At 54.1% G+C, this 13,390-nt stretch overlaps 1 protein-coding gene across 2 annotated transcripts in view; it reads right to left on the bottom strand.

The window, feature by feature from the left end:
• The window catches only part of LOC119976659 (guanylate-binding protein 1-like), a 460,193-nt gene extending 449,299 nt beyond the window's left edge, over positions 1-10,894 (bottom strand). The window contains exons 1-2 of one of the 2 annotated variants that reach the window (XM_038817328.1): positions 10,748-10,894; positions 5,869-6,080 (exon numbers count right to left, since the gene is read on the bottom strand). The gene's annotated coding sequence lies outside the window, so the exon portion shown is untranslated. The remainder of the gene's footprint in view (positions 1-5,868; positions 6,081-10,747) is intronic. The other variant, XM_038817347.1, reaches the window with a different exon arrangement.
• Between the last annotated feature and the right edge of the window lie 2,496 nt (positions 10,895-13,390).

The following is a 13,390-nucleotide window of genomic DNA, read 5'->3' as shown; positions in this document are numbered from 1 at the left end:
TTGATGGGGACAGTGTAGAGGGAGCTTTACTCTGTATCTAACCCCGTGCTGTATCTGTCCTGGGAGTGTGTGATGGGAAGAGTGTAGAGGGAGCTATACTCTGTATCTAACCCCATGATGTCCATATTCTGGGAGTGTTTGATGGGGACAGTGTAGAGGGAGCTTTACTCTGTATCTAACCCCGTGCTGTACCTGTCCTGGGAGTGTTTGATGGGTCAGTGCAGAGGGAGCTTTACTCTGTATCTAACCCCGTGCTGTACCTGTCCTGGGAGTGTTTGATGGGGTCAGTGAAGAGGGAGCTTTACTCTGTATCTAACACCGTGCTGTATCTGTCCTGGGAGTGTTTGATGGGGACAGTGGAGAGGGAGCATTACTCTGTATCTAACCCTGTGCTGTACCTGACCTGGGAATGAAAACCAAAATCGCTTATTGTCATGAGTAGGCTTCAATGAAGTTACTGTGAAAAGCCCCTAGTCGTCACATTCCGGCACCTGTCCGGGGAGGCTGGTACGGGAACCGTGCTGCTGGCCTGCTTTAAAAGCCAGCGATTTAGCCCAGTGAGCTAAACCAGCCCCTGGTTTGAATGTTTGTTTGATGGGGACAGTGTAGAGGGCGCTTTACTCTGTATCTAACCCCGTGCTGTACCTGTCCTGGGAGTGTTTGATGGGGACAGTGTAGAGGGAGCTTTACTCTGTATCTAACCCTGTGCTGTACCTGTCCTGGGAGTGTTTGATGAGGACAGTGTAGAGGGAGCTTTACTCTGTATCTAACCCCGTGCTGTACCTGTCCTGGGAGTGTTTGATGGGGACAGTGTAGAGGGAGCTTTACTCTGTATCTAACCCTGTGCTGTACCTGTCCTGGGAGTGTTTGATGGGGACAGTGTAGAGGGAGCTTTACTCTGTATCTAACCCCGTGCTGTACGTGTCCTGGGAGTGTTTGATGGGGACAGTGTAGAGGGAGCTTTACTCTGTATCTAACCCCGTGCTGTACCTGTCCTGGGAGTGTTTGATGGGGACAGTGTAGAGGGAGCTGTACTCTGTATCTAACCCTGTGCTGTACCTGTCCTGGGAGTGTTTGATGGGGACAGTGTAGAGGGAGCTTTACTCTGTATCTAACCCCGTGCTGTACCTGTCCTGGGAGTGTTTGATGGGGAAAGTTTAGAGGGAGATTTACTCTGTATGGATCCCGTGCTGTACCTGTCCTGGGAGTGTTTGATGTGGACAGTGAAGAGGGAGATTTACTCTGTATCTAACGCTGTGCCATACCTGTCCTGGGAGTGTTTGATATGGACAGTGTGGAGGGAGCTTTACTCTGTATCTAACCCCGTGCTGTCCCTGTTCTGGATTGTTTTATGGAGACAGTGTAGAGGGAGCTTTACTCTGTATCTAACCCCGTGCTGTACCTGTTCTGGATTGTTTGATGGGGACAGTGTAGAGGGAGCATTACTCTGTTTCTAACCCTGTGCTGTACCTGCCCTGGGAGTGTTTGATGGGGGCAGTCCAGCGGGAGCTTTACTCTGTATCTAACCCCATGCTGTACCTGTCCCGGGAGTGTTTGATGGGGACAGTGCAGAGGGAGCATTACTCTCTATCTAAACCCGTGCTGTACCGGTCCTGGGAGTGTTGATATGGACAGTGTGGAGGGAGCTTTACCCTGTATCTAACGCCGTTCTCTACCGGTCCTGGGGGTGTTTGATGAGGACAGTGTAGAGGGAGCTGTACTCTGTATCTAACGCTGTGCAGTACCTGTCCTGGGAGTGTTTGATATGGACAGTGTAGAGGGAGCTTTACTCTGTATCTAACCCAGTGCTGTCCCTGTCCTGGGAGTGTTTGATGGGGACAGTGTAGAGGGAGCTGTACTCTGTATCTAACGCTGTGCAGTACCTGTCCTGGGAGTGTTTGATATGGACAGTGTAGAGGGAGCTTTACTCTGTATCTAACCCCGTGCTGTCCCTGTCCTGGGAGTGTTTGATGGGGACAGTGTAGAGGGAGCTTTACCCTGTATCTAACACCGTGCTGTACCTGTCCTGGGAGTGTTTGCTGGGGACAGTGTAGAGGGAGCTTTACTCTGTATCTAACCCCATGCTGGACCTGTCCTGGGAGTGTTTGATGAGGACAGTGTAGAGGGAGCTTTAGTCTGTATCTAACCCCGTGCTGTCCCTGTTCTAGAGTTTTTGATGGGGACAGTGTAGAGGGAGCATTACCCTGTATCTGACCTCATGCTGTACCTGTCCTGGGAGTGTTTGCTGCGGACAGTGTAGCGAGAGAGCCTTACTGTTTCTAACGCCGTTCTCTACCGGTCCTGGGAGTGTTTGATGTGGACAGTGTAGAGGGAGCTGTACTCTGTATCTAACCCTGTGCTGTACCTGCCCTGGGAATGTTTGATGGGGACAGTGTAGGGGAACATTACCCAGTCTCTGACCTCATGCTGTACCTGTCCTGGGAGTGTTTGCTGGGGACAGTGTAGCGAGAGAGCCTTACTGTTTCTAACGCCGTTCTCTACCGGTCCTGGGAGTGTTTGATGTGGACAGTGTAGAGGGAGCTGTACTCTGTATCTAACGCTGTGCTGTACCTGTCCTGGGAATGTTTGATGGGGACAGTCTAGCGGGAGCTTTACTCTGTATCTAACCCCGTGCTGTACCTGTCCTGGGAGTGTTTGATGGGGACAGTGTAGAGGGAGCTTTACTCTGTATCTAACGCTGTGCTGTACCTGTCCTGGGAATGTTTGATGGGGACAGTCTAGCGGGAGCTTTACTCTGTATCTAACCCCGTGCTGTACCTGTCCTGGGAGTGTTTGATGGGGACAGTGCAGAGGGAGCTGTACTCTGTATCTAACGCTGTGCTGTACCTGCTCTGGAGTGCTTGATGGGGACAGTGTAGAGGGAGCTTTATTCTGTATCTAACCCCATGCTGTACCTGTCCTGGGAGTGTTTGATGGGGACAGAGTAGAGGGAGCTTTCCTCTGTATCTAACCCCGTGCTGTACCTGTCCTGGGAGTGTTTGATGGGGACAGTGTAGAGGGAGCATTTCTCTGTATCTAACCCTGTACTGTACCTGCCCTGATAATGTTTGATGGGGACAGTGTAGGGGAGCTTTAATCTGTATCTAACCCCGTGTGGTACCTGTTCTGGAGTGTTTGATGGGGACAGTGTAGAGGGAGCTTTCCTCTGTATCTAACCCTGTGCTGTACCTGTCCTGGGAGTGTTTGATGGGGACAGTGGAGAGGGAGCATTACTCTGTATCTAACGCCGTTCTCTACCGATCCTGTGAGTGTTTGATGTGGACAGTGTAGAGGGAGCTGTACTCTGTATCTAACGCTGTGCTGTACCTGTCCTGGGAATGTTTGATGGGGACAGTCTAGCGGGAGCTTTACTCTGTATCTAACCCCGTGCTGTACCTGTCCTGGGAGTGTTTGATGGGGACAGTGTAGAGGGAGCTTTACTCTGTATCTAACGCTGTGCTGTACCTGTCCTGGGAATGTTTGATGGGGACAGTCTAGCGGGAGCTTTACTCTGTATCTAACCCCGTGCTGTACCTGTCCTGGGAGTGTTTGATGGGGACAGTGCAGAGGGAGCTGTACTCTGTATCTAACGCTGTGCTGTACCTGCTCTGGAGTGCTTGATGGGGACAGTGTAGAGGGAGCTTTATTCTGTATCTAACCCCATGCTGTACCTGTCCTGGGAGTGTTTGATGGGGACAGAGTAGAGGGAGCTTTCCTCTGTATCTAACCCCGTGCTGTACCTGTCCTGGGAGTGTTTGATGGGGACAGTGTAGAGGGAGCATTTCTCTGTATCTAACCCTGTACTGTACCTGCCCTGATAATGTTTGATGGGGACAGTGTAGGGGAGCTTTAATCTGTATCTAACCCCGTGTGGTACCTGTTCTGGAGTGTTTGATGGGGACAGTGTAGAGGGAGCTTTCCTCTGTATCTAACCCCGTGTTGTTCCTGTCCTGGGGGTGTTTGATTGGGACAGTGTAGAGGGTTCTTTACTCTGTATCTAACCCCGTGCTGTACCTGTCCTGGGAGTGTTTGATGGGGACAGTGGAGAGGGAGCTTGACTCTGTATCTAACCCTGTGCTGTACCTGCCCTGAGAATGAAAACAAAAATCGCTTATTGTCACGAGTAGGCTTCAATGAAGTTACTGTGAAAAGCCCCCAGTCGCCACATTCCAGCACCTGTCCGGGGAGGCTGGTACGGGAATCGAACCGTGCTGCCGGCCTGCTTTAAAAGCCAGCGATTAAGCCTGGTGAGCAAAACCAGCCCCTGGTTTGACTGTTTGTTTGAAAATGAAATGAAATGAAAATCGCTTATTGTCACGAATAGGCTTCAATGAAGTTACTGTGAAAAGCCCCTAGTCGCCACATTCCGGCGCCTGTCCGGGGAGGCTGGTACGGGAAGTACCAGACCTCATGCTGTACCTGTCCTGGTGTTTGCTGGGGACAGTGTAGCGAGAGAGCTTTACTGTTTCTAACGCCGTGCTCTACCTGTCCTGGGAGTGTTTGCTGGGGACAGTGTAGCGAGAGAGCTTTACTGTATCTAACGCCGTTCCCTACCGGTCCTGGGAGTGTTTGATGGGGACAGTGTAGAGGGAGCTGTACTCTGTGTCTAACCCCGTGCTGTACCTGTTCTGGAGTGTTTGATGGGAACAGTGTAAAGGGAGCATTACTCGGTTTCTAACCCTGTGCTCTACCTGCCCTGGGAATGTTTGATGGGGACAGTGTAGAGGGAGCTTTAATCTGTATATAACCCCGTGCGGAATCTGTCCTGGAAGTGTTTGATGTGGACAGTGTAGAGGGAGCTTTACTCAGTATCTAACCCGTGCTGTACCTCTCCTGTGAGTGTTTGATGGCGACAGTGTTGAGGGAGCTTTAATCTGTATGTAACCCTGTGCTGTTCCTGTCCTGGGAGTGTTTGATGGGGGCAGTGTAGAGGGAGCTTTACTCTGTATCTAACCCCGTGCTGTACCTGTCCTGGGAGTGTTTGATGGCGACAGTGTAGAGGGAGCTTTACTCTGTATCTAAACCCGTGCTGTTCCTGTCCTGGGAGTGTTTGATGGGGCAGAGTAGAGGGAGCTTTTCTCTGTATCTAACCCCGTGCTGTACCTGTCCTGGGAGTGCTTAATGGGGACAGTTTAGAGGGAGCTTTTCTCTGTATCTAACCCCGTGCTGTACCTTGGAGTGGGGTGTTCTGTTAAATTGTAAATCCTCAGAACATGCTTGACAAGTTTACTGGGAGTCAGGGGTTCAAGCCAGCTCAGCACCACCACCACCTTCTGAGGACGAACTCGGTATGGGCAGTAAATGTTGGTCTAGCCAGCGACACCCTCAATTCAGGAATTAATGAGCGTCATAGTGTCATCGAAGTTTACAGCAAGAAAACAGGCCCTTCAGCCCAACTATAAAATCACCCCTAAGTCTCCTACCCTCCAGGGAAAAACGTCCCAGTCTATTCTGCCTGCTTATAACTCAGACCACCAAGTCCTGGTAGCATCCTCGTAAATCTTTTCTGCACTCTTTCTAGTTTAATATCACGGTGACCAGAACTATACACAGTGTTCCAAGTGTGGCCATACTAATATCTTGTACAACTTCAACAAGAAGTCCCAACTCCTATGGTCAATATTCTGACCATTAAAACCAACCATGCCGAGTGCCTTATTCACAACCCTGTCCACCTGTGACCCCCCTTTCAAGGACCTATGAACGTGTACTCCGAGATCTCTTTGTTCTATAACTCCCCCAACTCCTAAACATTAAGTGAGTAGGTCTTTCCCCGATTCAATGTATTTGTAGATGCTCTTTTGTTTCTCCTTTGCCTTATCAGCCAAAGCAATCTCATTCCCACTTTTTTCCTCCTTTCTCTCTTACCTCTACTCTGACAACCTCTCTACTCTCCAAGAGGTCCACTTGATGGGCAGCAAGGCAGCACAGTGGTTAGCACTGTGGCTTCGTAGCACCAGGGTCCCAGGTTCGATTCCCAGCTTGGGTCACTGTCTGTGTGGAGTCTGCACGTTCTCCCTGCGTCTGTGCGGGTTTCCTCCGGGTGCTCCGGTTTCCTCCCACAAGTCCCGAAAGACGTGCTATTAGATAGAACAAAGAACAAAGAAAATTACAGCACAGGAACAGGCCCTTCGGCCCTCCCAGCCTGTTGCCTATTTTCCAAGGATCTACTTCTCTCTGTTCCCCGCCTGTTCATATATCTGTCCAGATGCATCTTAAATGATGCTATCGTGCCCGCCTCTACCACCTCTGCTGGCAAAGTGTTCCAGGCACCCACCACCTTCTGCATAAAAAACTTTCCACGCACACCTCCCTTAAACTTTCCCCTCTCACCTTGAAATTTTGACCCCGAAAATTTGGACATTCTGAATTCTCCCTCTGTGTACCTGAACAGGCGCCGGAATGTGGCGACAAGGAGCCTTTCACAGTAACTTCACTGCAGTGTTAATGTAAGCCGACTTGGGGCACTAATAAAGATGATGCTGATTATTAAACTCAGCTTCCTATGCATGTCAAATGCCTCTTTCGTTTTGACCAGGGCCTCAATATCCTGAGTCATCCAGGGTTCCCTACTTCTACCAGCCTTTCCCTTCACTCTAAAAGGAATGTGCTTACCCTGAACCCTGGGTGACACACTTTTGAAAGCCTCCCACTTACCAGCCGTCCCTTTGCCCACCAACAGGCTCCCCCAATCAACTTTTGAACGTTCCTGTCAAATATTATTAAAACTGGCCTTGCCTCAATTTAGAATTTTTACTTTTGGGCCATAACGATCATTCTCCATAGCTATCTGAAAACTAATGGAATTATGGTCACTGGTTCCAAAGTGATCCCTCACTAACACTTCTGTCACCTGCCTTTCCTTATTCCCCAAGAGGAGGCCAGGTTTTGCCCCCTCTCTGGTTGGGCCATCCACATACTGAATAAGGAATTCCTCCTGAATACACTCAGCAAATTTCTCTCCATCCAGGCCCCTAATGCTATGGCTGTCCCAGTTAATGTTGGGAAAGTTAAAGTCCCCAACTATTACCATCTACTTTTCTTGCAGCTATCTGTAATATCCTTACATACTTGCTCCTCAATTTCCCGCTGACTATTTGGGGACATATCGTACAATCCCATCAAAGTTATCTCACCCTTCTTATTTTTCAGTTCTACCCATATAGACTCAGTGGGTGAACCCTCGGATATATCCTCACTCCGTACAGCCGTGATACTGTCCCTAATCAAAAACACATCTCCCCCTCTCCTTTCTCCTGTTCTATCTTTCCTATAGCATCTGTACCCCGGAACATTGAGCTGCCAGTCCTGCCCCTCCTTTAGCCATGTTTCAGTAACAGCTATAATATCCCAGTCCCATGTACCTGTCCGTGCCCGGAGTTCACCTGCCTTGCCCGTTAGGCCTCTTGCAATTAAGTAAATGCAGTTTAATCTAGACTTCCCTTGCTCTCTGCCCAGCTTTCTCAGACCATCTGTCCGGTCATGATTTGTACATTCTCCCTGTGTTTTATTTCTCTTCGCCTTACTGGACCCATTCACTGAGTTCTCCACAGTCTCTGCACTCTGTACTGTGGCCCTTTTTGATCTTAGTTTCTCTGCCTTTCACTTTCGCCCTTACTGCCTTTTGTTTCTGTCCCCATTTTACTTCCCTCTGACTTCCTGCATTGGTTCCCATCCCCCTGCCGCATTAGTTTATACCCTCTCCAACAGTGCTAGCAAACACTCCCCCTCGGACATTGGTTCCAGTCCTGCCCAGATGCAGATCGTCTGGTTTGTACTTGTCCCACCTCCCCCAGAACCAGTTCCATTGTCCCGCCAATTTGAATCCCTCCATCTCTCTCGAGCCACGTATTCATCCTATCTATCCTGACATTCCTACTCTCACTTGCTCGTGGCGCTGGTAGCAATTCTGAGATTACTACCTTTGAGATCCCATTTTTAGTTTAACTCCTAACTACCTAAATTCAGCTTGTAGGACCTCATCACATTTTCTACCTATATTATTGGTGCCTATATGCACCACAACAGCTGGCGGTTCACCCTCCCCCCCCCCCCCTCCAGAATGTCCTGCAGCAGCTCCGAGATATCCTTGACCCTTGCACTAGGGAGTCAACATACCATCCTGGAGTCTCGTATGCGTCCGCAGAAACACCTGTCTATTCCCCTTACCATTCAGTCTCCTATCACTATAGCCCTGCCATTCTTCTTCCTGTCCTCCTGTGCAGCAGAGCCAGCCATGGTGCCCTGAACCTGGCTGTTCTGCCTTCCCCTGGTGAGCCATCTCCCGCAACAGTAACCAAAACGGTATTTCTGTTTTGCAGGGAGATGACCGCAGGGGACCCCTGCACTGCCTTCCTGCTCTTCCTCTGTCTGATCTGTCATTTCCTAGCTCCCTCAGTACTCTTTATCTGCGGTGTGACCAACTCGCTAAACGTGCTATCCATGACATCCTCAGCATCGCGGATGCTCCAAAGTGAGTCCATCCGCAGCTCAGAGCCGTCTAGCGGTCTAACAGGAGCTGCAGCTGAACACACCTCTTGCACGTGAAGGAGCCAGGGACAGTGGACGTGTCCCTGAGCTCCCACATCGCACAGGAGGAGCATGACATGGGTCTGGGATCTCCTGCCATGACATAACCCTTAAGTTAAGTTAAGTTAAGGCAATATTACAATAATCATGGGGGACTTCAATATGCAGGTGGACTGGAAAAATCAGGTTGGTAGTGGATCCAAAGAAAAGGAATTTGTGGAATGTCAAAGAGATGGTTTTTTGGAGCAGCTTGTGACAGAGCCTACAAAGGAACAGGCAATTCTGGATTTGGTGATGTGTAATGCGGCAGACTTGATTAGGGAACTGAAGGTGAAGGAACCCTTAGGGAGCAGTGAGCACAATATGATGGAATTTACCCGGCAGTTTGAGAGGGAGAAGCTGCAATCAGATGTAACGATATTACCCTTATTTAATTGTAACTACAAAGACATGAGGGAGGAGCTGGCCAGAGTTGATTGGAAAAGGAGCCCAGCAGGGAAGACAGTGGAACAGCAATGGCAGGAGGTTTTGGGAGTTATTCAGGAGGCACAACAGAAATTCATTCCCAAGGAGGAGGAAACATGCTAAGGGGAGGACAAGGCATCCATGCCTGATGAGGGATGTCAAGGGCAGCATGAAAGCAAAAGAAAAAGCATACAAAGTGGCGAGGATTAGTGACAAGCCAGAAGATTGGGAAACCTTTAAAAGCGAGCAGAGGACAACTAAAAATGAAAAGGGGTAGAAGTTGAAATATGAGTGCAAGCTAGCTAGTAATATACACAAAGATACGGTAAGAGTTTTTTCCAAAATATAAAAGGTATATTGGGAGCAAGACAGTCCCCGGAGCTGGGCACTGGAGGCTGCCGCCGGGCGCATGCGCGGACGCTTACCCGCAAGTGCGGGGGCCATATTGGCAGCTAGAGCTGCAAGCTATACAACAGCTGCCTGCTAGCCCCAGCAAAACGAGGAATCCGTGGCCTTTTGACGCCAGTTTCCCTGGCATAAAAGACCACAGTTTTCCCGACGGCGTGTGGACACAGGATGGACACTGTTTGGGGGGTGGGGGGGGGTGCTTTCAACATCAAAGGCAGGGGAGCAGCTTATCTCCACCCCCATCTCGATCTGGGTCCCTCACAGGCTATTCAACCAGGGAAAGCTGCAGGAAGGCTGCAGACAAAGCTGAGCCAGATTGCTGAGGCATCACCGGGTGGTGAGCCTATCACTGGTTAATCCCGCTGTGAGCCTGAAATGGACCTTCCACCTCCCCAAGCGCCAGCTTCTCGCCAGCGCGCCATCGCTGCAGCGGGATTCTCCCTTCCTGCTGCTGTCCAATGGGGAGAGAGGGCAGACGGGGGGGGGGGGGGGGGGGGGGTCTGGGGCTGGGACAGAGGGCGGGCGGGGGGTGTCCGGGGCTGGGAGAGGGGGCGGGGGGGGGTCCGGGGCTGGGAGAGGAGGCGGGGTGGAAGGGTAACCGGGGCTGGGAGAGGGGGGTCCGGGGCTGGGAGAGGGGGCTGGGGGGAGGGAGCTGGGTGTGGGGGGGGGGGGGGTCTGGAGCTGGGAGAGGGGACTGGGGGGGTGTTCCGGGGCTGGGAGAGGGGGCGGGGGTCCGGGAGAGGGGGTGGTCAGGGGCTGGGGGGGCGGGGCTGGGAGAGGGGGCTGGCTGGGAGAGGGGGCTGGGGGGGGGCCGGGAGAAGGGGGCTGGGGGGGGGGGGGGGGGGGGGGGGGGGGTGGGGGGGGGGGGTCCGGTGCTGGGAGAGGGGGCTGTGGGGTGGGTGTTCTGGGGCTGGGAGAGGGGGCGGGGGCGGGGATGGGAGAGATGGGGGTGGTCCGGGACTGGGAGAGGGGGCTGGGAGAAGGGGTGGGGGATCCGGGGCTGGTAGAGGTGGCTGGGGGTCCGGGGCTGGGAGAGGGGGCTGGGGGAGGGGGCTGGGGGGGTCCGGGGCTGGGAGAGGGGGCTGGGGTACGGGTTTGGGGAGGGGGCGGGCGGGGGGCGGGGGTGGTGGGGGAGGGGGGGGTGAAGGCATCAAATTCCACCCAGATGTTTCTCCCCGAGAGTGAACATCACAAACTGCATTGTCCACATTCCTCAATCTGATTGTAAATAAAAGTCACTCTGCCCCTCTCAGCGACACAACCTCACACAGGCAGCAGCAACTGCTCAATGCCACTTTCTGCTCTTTAACTCTTCCTATTTTCTCTCAGTGTGTGAAGTACTCACCTCTGCGCTGTTCAGTAACTGTTCAGTAACTGTCTGTCCTGTCCTGTCCCAGTCGCTGAGAAGCTGGATCAGTTCTGGTTACTGTAACTCTCCCAGTATTTATAATGAAATGTAACCAATCACAGCAACAGCTGCTGTTCGATGCTGACCAGGAAATTATTTTTTGACGGAGCCTCATTAAACAAACAGGCAGCCACTGCGATACACTAACTGTCCACAGGGGGTCACTGCTCCCTACAGTCTCAGCAAGACCTCCAGGTGTGAACTGGTCACAAACAGGACTAACTGGGGTGGGAGGGAGCAGCTCACTGTCCCACTCAACACACTGAAGTTTCACCAACTCCACAATCCCCTCTATCTATCTATTCCGCATTGTCTGGAAATTCAGCTTCTAGATTCACAGCGATCCTATGGTTTTTACCATTGGTTTGTGATATAAACAATCTCTCCGATGTCTTTCTCAAACACCCAAAGTTACCTCAGACCAGATGGTTCCAAATTGTTTTGCCGTGATTCTCCATTGCCAACGCCAACGGGCGTGTCCAGGAGGCCATTATCTGGCAGGTCGGGTCCGGTGCCTTGTACGGCATGACTGCTGCAGGTCGTCCCCGTACACATGCGCGGCCAGGACTGGGCAATTCTCCGGCCGTTTATTTTGTAAAGGCTGTGGGCGCGATTCTCCCAAAACGGGAGAAATCGTAAGGCTGGCGTCAAATCCGGGCGGGTTTGATTCCAGCCCCCCCCCCCTTCCCGACCGGGAACCGATTCTGGTCCCCGGTGGGGGCTAGCAGCCCGACGCCGTAAGCTCCGGCATCACGGGCTTAACGAATTTCGTTAAGCCCGCTTGCCGGAGTTAGCGCCGGCTGACGCGTCATATGACGTCAGCCGCGCATGCGCGGATTGGAAGACTCCAACCCGCGCATGCGCGGATGACGTCATCGCGTATTTGCGCGAAACCCACGCATGCGCGGGCCGGGATGCCCCTCAGCCGCCCCGCGAATGGATACTGCGGGGCGGCGGAAGGACAAATAGTGCGCGGGCATCGGGCCCGCTGCCCGCGATCGGTGCCCACCGCGATGCTCTGCCCCCTCCGCGATGCTCTGCCCCCTCCGCGATGCCCCACCCCCTATGTGATGCTCCACCCCCTCTGCGATGCTCCACCCCCTCTGCGATGCTCCACCCCTCCGCGATGCTCCACCCCCTCCGCGATGCTCCACCCCTCCGTGATGCTCCGCCCCCTCCGCGATGCTCTGCCCCTCCGCGATGCTCCACACCCTCTGCGATGCTCCACCCCCTCTGTGATGCTCCACCCCCTCTGCGATGCTCCACCCCTCCACGATGCTCCGCCCCCTCTGTGATGCTCCACCCCTCCGCGATGCTCCACCCTCTCTGCGATGCTCCGCCCCCTCTGCGATGCTCCACCCCTCCGCGATGCTCCCCCCTCTCTGCGATGCTCCCCCCCCTCTGCGATGCTCCACACCTCCGCGATGCTCCGCCCCCTCTGCGATGCTCCACCCCTCCGCGATGCTCCACCCCCCTCCGCGATGCTCCACCCCCCTCCGCGATGCTCCACCCCCCTCCGCGATGCTCCACCCCCTCTGTGATGCTCCACCCACTCAGCGACGCTCCACCCCCTCCGTGATGCTCCACCCCGCCGTGATGCTCCACCCCTCCGCGATGCTCCACCCCCTCCGTGATGCTCCACCCCCCTCCGCGATGCTCCACCCACTCTGCGACGCTCCACCCCCCTCCGTGATGCTCCACCCCCCTCCGCGATGCTCCACCCCCTCCGCGATGCTCCACCCCTTCTGCGATGCTCCGCCCCCTCTGCGATGCTCCACCCCCTCCGCGATGCCCTGCCCACTCCGCGATGCCCTGCACCCTCCGTGATGCTCTGCCCCCTCCGCGATGCTCTGCCCCCTCCGTGATGCTCCACCCCTCTGCGAAGCTCCACCCCTCCGCGATGCTCCACCTCCTCCGTGATGCTCCGCCCCCTCCGTGATGCTCCGCCCCCTCTGCGATGCTCCACCCCTCCGTGATGCTCCGCCCCCTCCGTGATGCTCTATCCCCTCTGCGATGCTCCGCCCCCTCTGCGATGCTCCGCCCCCTCTGCGATGCTCCACCCCCTCTGCGATGCTCCACCCCCTCCGTAACGTCCTGCCCCCTCCGTGATGCTCTGCCCCCTCTGCGATGCTCCACCCCATCTGCGATGCTCCGCCCACTCAGGCGAATGTCACGTGGGCACGAATGGTGCAGGTATTTACTAACAAGGCTTGGACAACATGGGTGGTGGGGGAGCGAGACATTAGGGGGGGTCTCTCCCTCGGGATCGGGGTGTATCCCTCGGGATCGGGAGTCCCCCTTGGGATTGGGATCAGGGTGTCTCCCTCGGGACTGGGGTGCCCCCCTCGGTATCGGGGTGTTCCCTTCTGGATCGGAGTGTTTCCCTTATTATCGGGGTGACACCCTCGGGATCGGGGTGTCCCCCTCGGGATCGGGGTGTCTCCCTTGGGATCGGGGTGTCCCCCTCGGGATCGGGGTGCCCCCCATGGGATCAGGCTGTCTCCCTCGGGATCGGGGTGTCTCCCTCGGGATCGGGGTATCCCCGTCGGGATCTGGGTGTTACCCTCGGGATCGGGGTTC

Source organism: Scyliorhinus canicula, chromosome 1 (assembly GCF_902713615.1).
Source record: "Scyliorhinus canicula chromosome 1, sScyCan1.1, whole genome shotgun sequence".
NCBI classification, from domain to species: Eukaryota; Metazoa; Chordata; class Chondrichthyes; order Carcharhiniformes; family Scyliorhinidae; genus Scyliorhinus; species Scyliorhinus canicula.
Note: the sequence above shows the minus strand (reverse complement) of the source record. Positions and strands in the feature narration are given on the sequence as shown.